Source organism: Daphnia pulicaria, chromosome 3 (genome assembly GCF_021234035.1).
Source record: "Daphnia pulicaria isolate SC F1-1A chromosome 3, SC_F0-13Bv2, whole genome shotgun sequence".
NCBI lineage: Eukaryota > Metazoa > Arthropoda > Branchiopoda > Diplostraca > Daphniidae > Daphnia > Daphnia pulicaria.
The window spans coordinates 6697332-6708015 of record NC_060915.1 but is presented as its reverse complement, the minus strand read 5'-3'; positions in this window follow the sequence as shown (position 1 = coordinate 6708015).

The window sequence follows — 10684 nt, the reverse complement described above, 5'->3', positions numbered from 1 at the left end:
AGGAACAACTTCATTACTGAAATGGATGGAATCCGGCATTGAGGACAAGGGAACTGAGGTGTTAATTTACTTAATTGCAGGGTGCATCCATGGCAGAGGGTGTGCCCGCATGGTACTACAACCCAATTTATTTGGTTTAAAAGACAAATGGGACACCTTTGGAAAGGAGCAGGAGCGGGAGCAGGAGCAGGAGCGGGTGCAGGAGCAGGAGCAGGAGCAGGTTGTTCTTCATTTTGTAATACAACTTCAGCTGGAATTTGTATTACACGATTGTTCCTTGGCCTTATATTGTTCCCTTTTTGGATCCTCTGCATCCGTCGTTGTAGAGCTCCTTTGTATTCGATGTTCACTTCTGGTCGCCTAAAGATCAGAAGGAAAAAAAATACATACACTTTCTTTTTTTCTTTCCACAATATGAAATCTTTCATCCATTTTTTCTTTTTTGACAGAACAGGCACAATATTCGCAATATTTTGAACAGTAGCAAGAGGTTTCCTCGAATCATTCCGGGGTCGGTTCCCATTTTTGTTTTAACGATCTCTAGCATGCCATGTCGCCCTGGCTTCCGCCGTTCAATATCGGCTCTGAAGCGTATTCGATCATTCAAAATAGTGTCAATAAAATATCCATAAATACACTTTGACTTATGTCCCCTCTGTGGCTTATGTCCACGCAATAATAGTTTTTATTCACACTCCTGTCTCTTTTCCACCCTGAAGCCCGTACCCACGTCAGGCTTTGTGCCTTTATGGCCATCCCTGCCGTGAATTATTTCCACGTCATACCTCCTATTCCACAATCTACCTTGAGGCCTCTAGAATAAGTTATTATACAGTGATTTGTAGTGATAAAGACCGGTTTGTTTGCTACTTTAAATCAGCTTTTGATCACGTCTATTAGACTCATGGAACAATTAAAGATTCAGAACATGGAGATCTGTATCTCTCACCACAGGAAAGGATAAAAGGAAAGATTTTAAAGTGTTCCTTTATGTAATAAAAGTATTAAAATCTTTTTGTAGAATGCTGATTTTACAGCAATTTCACAAGCTAGCTAAAGACGCTCGTAATCAATTTCGATTCCTCTTTGACAGTCTGCATAATCGCTTGCCGTTCGGGGGATACATATCCGGTAACAATCCTTTCAACACGTCCTTTGATATAGAGGTAAATATATGCAAACTAGTAGTACAACTAATAAATCACGATTCACAATTTAAGGTTTTTTTGTTTTTGTTTTATTAATAAGTCGCCCGCTCGCCAGTTCATTTTGGGTAATCGTACACCGGTGCGGATAGTTTCTGAACAGTCCACTTCACGACGAGAATTAATTTTAGAACTAGATGCTATGGTAGAAGCGGATCATGATTGGAAGCAGATGCAGTTTCTCCACGTTTTCCAACAACAACTTCTTACTGGCTACAAATTGACTAACAACATCGCAACTCCGTCTAACGTTCCAGCTGCAGATACAGCAGTTTGACAATTTTGTACTTTTTAAACATAGTTTTTGTTCCATTTCTTTCATGAAGAAAGAAGTAGGGAAGTTTGTTTGAATTGCGGCTCTGATGGACGTTTAGAGAGGAAGGGGCGTTGTTGCCGGACGAATTGCCCAACTGGACAGAGCCGGACGCTGTGTGGAACTCGACGTCGACTGGCTGCCGAAGCGACGGCGACGATAAAAAGGGCGCTTTGTTTGAATTGTGGCTCTGATGGACGTTTAGAGAGGAAGGGGCGTTGTTGCCGGACGAATTGCCCAACTGGAAAGAGCCGGACGCTGCGTGGAACCTGACGTCGACTAGCTGCTGAAGCGACGACCACGGCATTGAGAAAAAGAGCGGCTTCAAATCCTGTTTATTGGTCGACAATTGACTATCAGGTCTCATCTAACACAAGGATCGGCATCCCATCTTCGCCAATGAACCAGGCTTCAGCCGACAGTGCGGGTACGAGTCCAAGAGTGTTGGGGTACAAATCTTCCAGGAAGCCTTTCGATGTCCTCGGTACAATCGCCGAGATGACATAGCACTTGTTGGAATCGGTGATTCGGTAGAAGCGGGTAATTTCATTTTTTTTCACGTCCACACCGCGTTTGGGAATCATACCGATAGTGCGGTGCGTATCGGGTGTGATACCGGCTTGTTTGGAATCATGAATGTCGAAGGAATCAATTCCTGTTCGAAATACAGAAGCCTAGTTGAGCACATATCTCACTCTTATCCTTGTCTATTTCCAACGACATGTGAAGATTTTAGGCCTAGACCCAATCTTCGCCGCTGTTAAGCGGGATTGTCAGCACAGAGAGCCTTGACTCGTGTTATACTGTGCCGCTGAATTTAAGAATTTCTAACCGTAGTTGCTTACTGACAAACGAAAACCCTACTGAGCTTTTTTCTACTGCTCGTATCCTAGACGTGGTTTCGTTTAGCACCATCATCTGCAGCAAATCATCTTTACTCTCTTTGATGTTCGATATAGTATATGTGAGTGCCGTTATCGACAGTGTGGGTCCCCGTATGACGGAATTGATAGTTGTTACTTGTCTATCTGTGTCTTGGAGTTGTTCGCTGAACTCTGTCTCAATGGTGTATCGTATGTTTTTAGTTTACTTTTTTATGTTTCTTAGCATTTTAAATGTTTTTTTTAAGTTTGAACCTACGATGAGGGTTACTGATTTTTTGGTGCCAATGTTGGCCAGTAATTCAATAATTCTTATTCACAGGTGCACATACTTCAAATCTTTATTATTTAATGTAGTAAATATACATAAATTTAAGGTTTACGCAACAATTTGTCAAAAATTATATTGTAAACAGTTTATTTAGTAGACAAGCAGAGAGACCAACAACGGATCAACCCCAAACCCACAAGAACATGCAATCTGACTTGGGTCGCATTCAGGTAATAGACTCCATATATTACCATTTGAGCAGTAAGGCCAGTTAAAAGCAAGTTGATGCAAATCTAGGACAACGAAGAGGGATAAAAACTTGTTATGGTGGACTTCTTTGTCGATGCATGTATAAGACAACGAAGAGGGATAAAAACTTGTTATGGTGGACTTCTTTGTCGATTTTATTTTTGGTATTCGTTAGGCGTAAGTTCGTAAGTTTAAAACCAATTTTCCCAACAAAAAGAAGAAATGGAAAATGTCGATAGCCTATCCACATCCTCTGAGGTTCTTTCTGAAATCCAAAAGGACATATACATTGGCCTCACATGCTTTTGCGAATGCTATTATGGCCATTATAGTTTGTGGTGTATTATACAGTCGGAGAGACTGAACAGAGACTGTTAGGTACGTTCTTTATAGTGTTGTAATAACCCCATTTAGCACGAGTTGGATCCCTTTCATAGGAAATACAAAATCTCATACAACAGGTAGTAGATAAAGTAAAATATACATAATCTGTGCTGTGTTAACTGCGTTTATAGGGAAGTTGATCTTTTTAGGTTTCTCGTTTTTATGTTCTTCAATTTTTTTCGCCAACACTTCAATATTTTCCTCTAATAAGTTATTTCGATTTTGTAGCTCACTTACTGTTTGAATTGGTGTTTCATAAAAGTCAATGGATATTAATTCCGAAGCACGTTCACTGTTCGAGTCAGGTGAATTTGTTTCCTTAAAAAAATGTATTTAAGTAAACTTAATTTAAACCCATGGAATTTTGATTACTATATCATCTCGACCTTCATTTGTAAAATCAATTTGAAAAATCAATCTAACTCCTCTTCCACCTGGGCGAACGGCCATCAAATAAGTGAAATGGCTCTTCAAAGTAAAACCTTGTCACGTAATGTTCTAGCTCGCTATAAAGCCCGTCTAGTTGAAAAAGGCTACACTCAAAGCCATAGCATAGACCGACAGGACACAACAAAGCTACCTTCGCACCATTTTCTCTTGTTGCAGCCTTGGATCTAGAAATAATTCTACTCTATATCAAAACGGCCTCTCTCTACGGTGAACCTAATGAAGAACTTAACATACTTAAGATACTTAGAACAACTCGAAGGTTTTGTCGCAGCCGGACGAGAAAAAGAAGTCTGTTGTCTCAAGATACAAAATAGAGAAACCGGATACATCTTATAGGCTATATGCATACAAGACCTCCGTGAATGACTCTCCGCTGGTTAATACGTCGTTAAACTTGACAGTCACAATTTACACAGCATCAGGAAGAAGTAACTCGGAACAAAATTTCAGGAGGAGAAGATGGTGGGGTATCATTAATTTCATATTCCTAAAATTCATCTGCCATAAATAATTTTTTTTTTTTGCTGGGAACTGAATTTGACGTTTTGGCACTTCAGGCTGAAATTATTCGTTTGAGGAAGGTAATTTCAGGGAAGTGGGGGAAAGAAAACCAGACCAAAGCGAGTTAATTTTTCCATAAATTCCGTGAATGTAGCACAATTAGTGACATAATGAGAACTTTAGTACCAATCATTAAAGATTACAAACACGAATTGGTTCTACTTAGACACATTTTGAACGGTTTCATTTTGGGTGTAAGCATTGCTTATATAACTGCCATTGTAGTTTTGCTGTCTGGGAGACCTTGACAATCCAGACTTGCGTCCATGGGTCAAACGACTGTGTATAGGAATTCGCGTCATCGCTGTCGTAGAAAAGTGTTAGTTCTATCACAAAAGTAAAATTGCTTAACAATATTTACTTGAATTGATTTACTACGATTTTTTGATGTCTTAACGATTTTCTCTGTCAGAAAAAATACAAATTTTTTATTTAAATAGAACCGGAAACAACAGGGTTTTTATAAAATTTTGTATTACATAACACCGACACTACACAGTTACATAATGGGGTTTTCTTCAGAAAAGAATTGTGAAACGCAATGTTCAAATCCCCCTATTAGAACACTTGAAAGAAAAACACTTTTTTATCCTGGTTTTTACAAAAATGATGCTGGTTCACTTGTTCCACTTCATGAGCTGCGCAATTCAATGACAGCCTTATCACAAGGTTTCTTGTTGTTATATAATAAAAAACATAGGTTACCCACGATCCAAAATGAAGTTATAGAAGTATAGAAGAGGGAAAGTAAATGGCAGCATCACCACAAGGTTTCACGTTTTACAAAATACAAAAAAGGAGAAAACTCACCTGATAAAGAACAAATCCTGCGTTGTAAACCCAACTGGCTAGAGCCGAGGGATCCTTTACCAGGGCCGCCGCTGCTGTTGTTGTTGGCAGATGGTTCGGTCGAAGGAAGCTCAAGATTCTGGCGGAGCCGGTGTATATTCCGGCAGCGGAGTGCTGACGTTGTTCTGCCTCGATTGCTGGTGGAAGTTGAACTAATTGGACAATTGGCTGAGACTCAACCCGGGCCGATATTCCGATTTATTGCTGGATGATGATGTTGTTGTTGCTGCTGCTGTTCCTGTTGCTATGGTCATCTGAGTCGTCGACTGAGCCATCCGCTCGAAACCGATGATATTGAACCCAGTCGGGCGAACGTCGCTAACGTCGTCGACATTGCCCTCATTAAAGGGAAAAAAGAGATCGAGAGGAGATTCGAGGGAACTGAGAGAAAATAGTGTTGAGGATCCGAGAGATGACGACGACGAGCTGAATGGTGGATACACAATTTTATCAAGCAACTGAATACCATGATCGGCACTCGGTCGTATAAGAGAAACGAAGGCATCAAAGATATCGAAGAAAATACGAAACAAAACGGTCAGAGCCTATCAAATGTTGACCGTGGCTAATCAACTGGCGTCAACTTACTATCACATCTCGAGGGATTACCCGATGCCCAGAGTTCATCGATTTCAGTTTTTAATGGATGTCAGTACGGGGAATTACAAATTACGGCAAATTACTGGACGTGGGCGACAAAGATCACTATTCAACAATTGATTTTTGGCGAGAAACGGAGGCTTTTGGCGAAGGGCAACGCTACTGTCCGCCAGATCGTCAAGTTGAATCACCGTCTCGTACAGATCATTTGAACCGATACGAATCCAACAAACAGTAGAGCCTAACCAAATTGTCCAGCGGTTGGCGCATAATGAATTGAATTGAAACATTTGCTACTATTATTTCGACATTCAATATCATATACCTCTCCAGGTACCCTCCCAGGGACCATGATCGTCGTCTGCTACAGCCTCGACGTGTTGTGATTCTGTGCTCCCGAATTTTTGGATTTTGTGCTTTTTCTGGTTTGTTTTCATCAGTAGTCTTGGATTTATCTCGTTTGCGAGAGAATCTGGACTCTGCAGAGTATCTTTTTTTCTATAGTTCTCAATTTCTTTCTTACCCTTTTCTCGTTTGTTTCCTTCGATCTACTGTCTGTGTATAAAAGCCCCCCCCTTCCAGCTGATCTGTCAGTGGCCTGACGGATAAGTTTTTCTTTTCAGTGTTTCTTTTCATTTCTTTTCTTCTATCTTTGTATCACACCCTTCTGCTGCCTTCTTATTTTTTCTACTTCGTCTTAATTTCTTCTTCTTATATCAGTTGGCTTAATTGTGTTTTTTTTTGTTTATCTCCCAATTAGTAGACTCTCTTGTGATCGTGATCGTTCTTCAGCTATAAAGGAATTCATTCATCAATCGTAAGTTGCGAAGTTCTAGTTTCAAATTTTTTTAAACAGGAAGTGTGTGGTGAAATTCCACCCCGTCCGGTCTGGTTCTAAGCATAACTGGAAAAGGCTTGGTCCCCTAGTTTATTGCTCTAAAGAGCTAAGATCTCCGGTGATCTTGCTCCTCCTCCCTGGGCGAGTGGCAAGGCCAGCTTCTCAATCCGTTCTCGTGTCGTGGGCTTCCGAGTGGAGCGCCGGAAACCTTCTGGTGGAGACCTTGGGGGGATTGAGTACTGGTCACTCTGCTCACGCCTGGTTTGAGGGGTGAGGGAACGGGGGATAGTGTAATCTCTTCGACGCCGTACTCGTCTTGCCTGTCCCTCCCAGTGTCGAAGAGGATCGTCCATCTCTTTCTTTCTCTTCCTTCTCGCTACTTGATTCCCTTTTTATAAGGGCCCTGATCTTAATTGCTAGCCACTAACTTTCTCCACTTCCTTAAGATTGATGGGAGATGATGATGATGATCCAGGTGGAGATCCCTCCGTCTGGGGTCATACTTCCCTGGCTCTCAGTATCAACACACCTTCTCTTAGTCAACCCACCTTCTGCAAAGCTTGCACCCTTCCGTTCGTTCCGATAGACTCTAGATACAAATATTGCGTGAATTGTAGAGCCACAATGGTGTCCAAAATGAAAACGTCCGGCACTAAGAGAGATAGCTCTGCAGCTCAGTTTTCCCTCCAAGAGTCAAATTTGTCCAAACAGCAGAAAGATGATAATGATGATAACTTCCCCTTCCAATTCGACAAAGCTTTCGGAATGGATGTCGATTCATTCCTTGATCTAACCTCAGCAGAGCAAACGCTCAAACTGAAATCCTTTTTTGCCAAATTGGAAGAAGAGGCAGTCTCTGTCAAATCTGAAAAGACTTTAATGTCAAGGAAAATCGAAAAACTTGAAAAAGTAATCGAAAATAGAGCCACTCTCCAAAGCGAATTAAATCTAGCCAAAAAAGATCTTTTAACTGCCAAATTATCTCTTGCTGACAAAGACATCCGGCTCTTTGATCTGCAATCGTCTGTCAATTCAGCTATGACACCGTCTTTGATCACACCCCATTCAGCTTCAAACCCTCCAACTAGCAATCCCTCCGCTCGTAAACAGTCTTTGGTACCTCCTTCCGTTTCAGGTTCTAATCTTTCCAACTCGCACGGCGCAAACCATTCCCATTCTTCAGACAGTTACGCTACAGCGGCAAAAATGAGGTCCAGAGACGTTAGACCTGTACTTATGGCAAAGATAGGCCCCCTAACTAACCCATCTAGTTACTCTGAGTCAGCCGTAGAATCCATCCTCGGACTCCAAACAGATGGCCCTATTGCACAGGACATCAAAATAAAAAATGGCAACTTAGTGATGCGTTTCAACACGGCTGCGGATAGAGATGAAGCCAACAATCGTATAAATGCCCACCAATCGAAGGGATATAAACTCTTTGACAGAGTTTACGTTCCCACCACCCCCTTCCCTCTGCTTGTCCATTTCAATAACCTTTCTCAACGTACCTTGGCAGAACGGTCTGATGACCTCGAGATGAAAATAGCTAAGGAAAAATCTCTCATTTCCCAAGTCGAGTCTAGCAACCCATCTCTGATGGGCTGTGTTGTCTCCGCCAGGGTTCTTAGAAGCAGCCCTAATTCTCATTCTTATCTAGTCCGTCTATGTGTTAACTCCTCGGCACTTAAAAAGTCTATCTTAGCTGGTGGTCGTATCTTCCTCGAAAATAAGGCCCATCGTGCGATTGATGTTGATGTCGACAAAGAAGTTAGGCGATGTCTCAAGTGCCAAAGATACGGTCATATCAAGCACTTCTGCAAATCGTCTTCGACAGTATGTGGATGCTGTTCTCTGGATCACGAAACCTCCACTTGCACGGTCCCTAAATCAAGTTTTAAATGCCCGAATTGTCAAGGAAACCACGAGGCAGGGCACACGAGCTGCAGTGCTCAGATAGCCGCAGTTTCGAGATACACCGCTCTATTCTCTTCCAATGACTGATAGGGTTTCGTCACTATCCTGCCTTCAAATCAATCTTAGGCACTGTAGAGCAGCCGCTCTCTCCCTCTCTCAATTTATTTTGGACTCTGGTTTCGATATAATTCTTATCCAAGAACCGTATGCCACCTTCAATAACGGCATCGAAGTAAAATATATCCCTCCTGGATACGTCTGTTTCCACAATCTAACTAAAGATCATGCATATGGAGCTGCCGTTTTCGCAAAAGCATCCCTCAAGGCCTCGCCTTGTCCCTGGGGCGCCACAAACTCCATTAGCGGTATAAGAGTCAAGATCAAACACAAAGAGATTTTCTTCTTCTCCGTCTATCTCCGTCCTAGTCTTCCCATCATCCTTTCTTCATTCAATAGTCTGCTATCAGAACTGTGCGCTAATACTAGACACTCAGTCTTCGGTTTGGACACCAACGCCAAAAACAAACTCTGGAATAGCTCAGGTACAGACTCCAAAGGTCTGGACCTAGAATCGCTGTTTCAATCTTTTCAGTTAAACATTGCCAATGCCAGCTTGGACAGCCTATCTCACAAGCCCAGTAACACGTCGTTTATTGACGTCTCAGCCTTTGGCGACTCGCTTAACCTACACAACTGGAGATATCCCGACTTCCCTTCGCTGTCAGATCATCCGTTTATTGCTTTCTCGGTGTCCATTCAATCTCTAGATTCGTCCAGCACCACTCATCGAGGTGTAGGCAACTCGCTCCCTCGCCCCGAATCGTGCAACCTTGAACGTTTCACTACTTTACTTCGCCTTCAGTCGCATAATCTCCTTGCCAAATCATCTACTAACAGTCTTCATAGTACTAACGACATCAACACATCTATCACTCTTCTTACCGATTGCATCAGATCGTGTGCCATCAAAAGCAAAAAAAAAGCGTCTCAATCTTTAACCCAGCCAAAAAAAATGCCTTGGTGGAATAGGGAACTCTGGTCTCTTCGCCACGATCTCAGGATTGCGTACAAGAATAGGTCTCTTCTTAAATCACCCGAAGCAGAACTCGAATACAGATTAATCAAATCCAAATACCAACAAGCTCTGAGGTCTCATAAGAGGGCCTCATGGAAAGATTTCTGTTCTGCTAATTTCAATGGCGATATTTTCGGAGCGTTAAAAAAAATAACCCAACCACCCCCTTCCAATGGCCTTCCCCAAAAACTGAGCTCTCTTGGATCTGTTTTCAGCTCTCAGAATCAAATTATGCAGTGTCTCGCCGACAACTTCTTCCCAAAACAACCTATCACATTACCTCAACACTCCTCGTTAGAATCCGAAGTTTATAGACAACTGAACAGCGGCCTCCCATTAGACTATTCTCCACCTATAACTTTGGTTGAAATCCGTGAGAACCTGAAACAACTAAAAAATACCTCCACTCCAGGATCAGATGGTCTCTCGATGATCTGGCTAAAGCTTAGTATCGAGCACGTTATGCCTCTTATCGAATCTATTTTCAATGCCTGCGTCTCTCTCAATTACTTCCCACCTTCCTGGCGATCAGCCAAAGTAATTGTTCTGAAGAAACCAAACAAAGACTGTTACGAGACTGTCAGCAGTTTCCGTCCAATCAGCATCCTAAACAGTCTATCTAAACTATTCGAAAGAATCCTCCATATGAGACTGAAGAAATTAGCAATTGACAATCAATGGTTTAGCCACAATCAGCATGGCTTTCGTGAGGGCAAGTCCACAGAAACTGCGGTTTCAGATCTAGTCAATCATATAGAATGTAGTTGGAAAGCAAAGAAAACGGTAGCGTGTGCTTTTTTAGATATCAAGAGTGCATTCGACGCTGCATGGCACCCAATGATTTTACGTGGACTCATCTGCAAAGATTGTCCAATGTACCTTGTAAAGCTAATTGAGGCTTTCCTTCTTGATCGCACCGCCACTATCTCGTCCGGTGATGAAGAACTTTGTACCACTCTCGAAGTAGGTTGCCCCCAAGGGAGCATTTTGTCACCATTCCTTTGGAACATCCTTCTCGAATCTCTATTCCTACTCTCCTTCAATTTTGACTTCATAATCATTGCATATGCCGACGACATTTTGCTATGTGC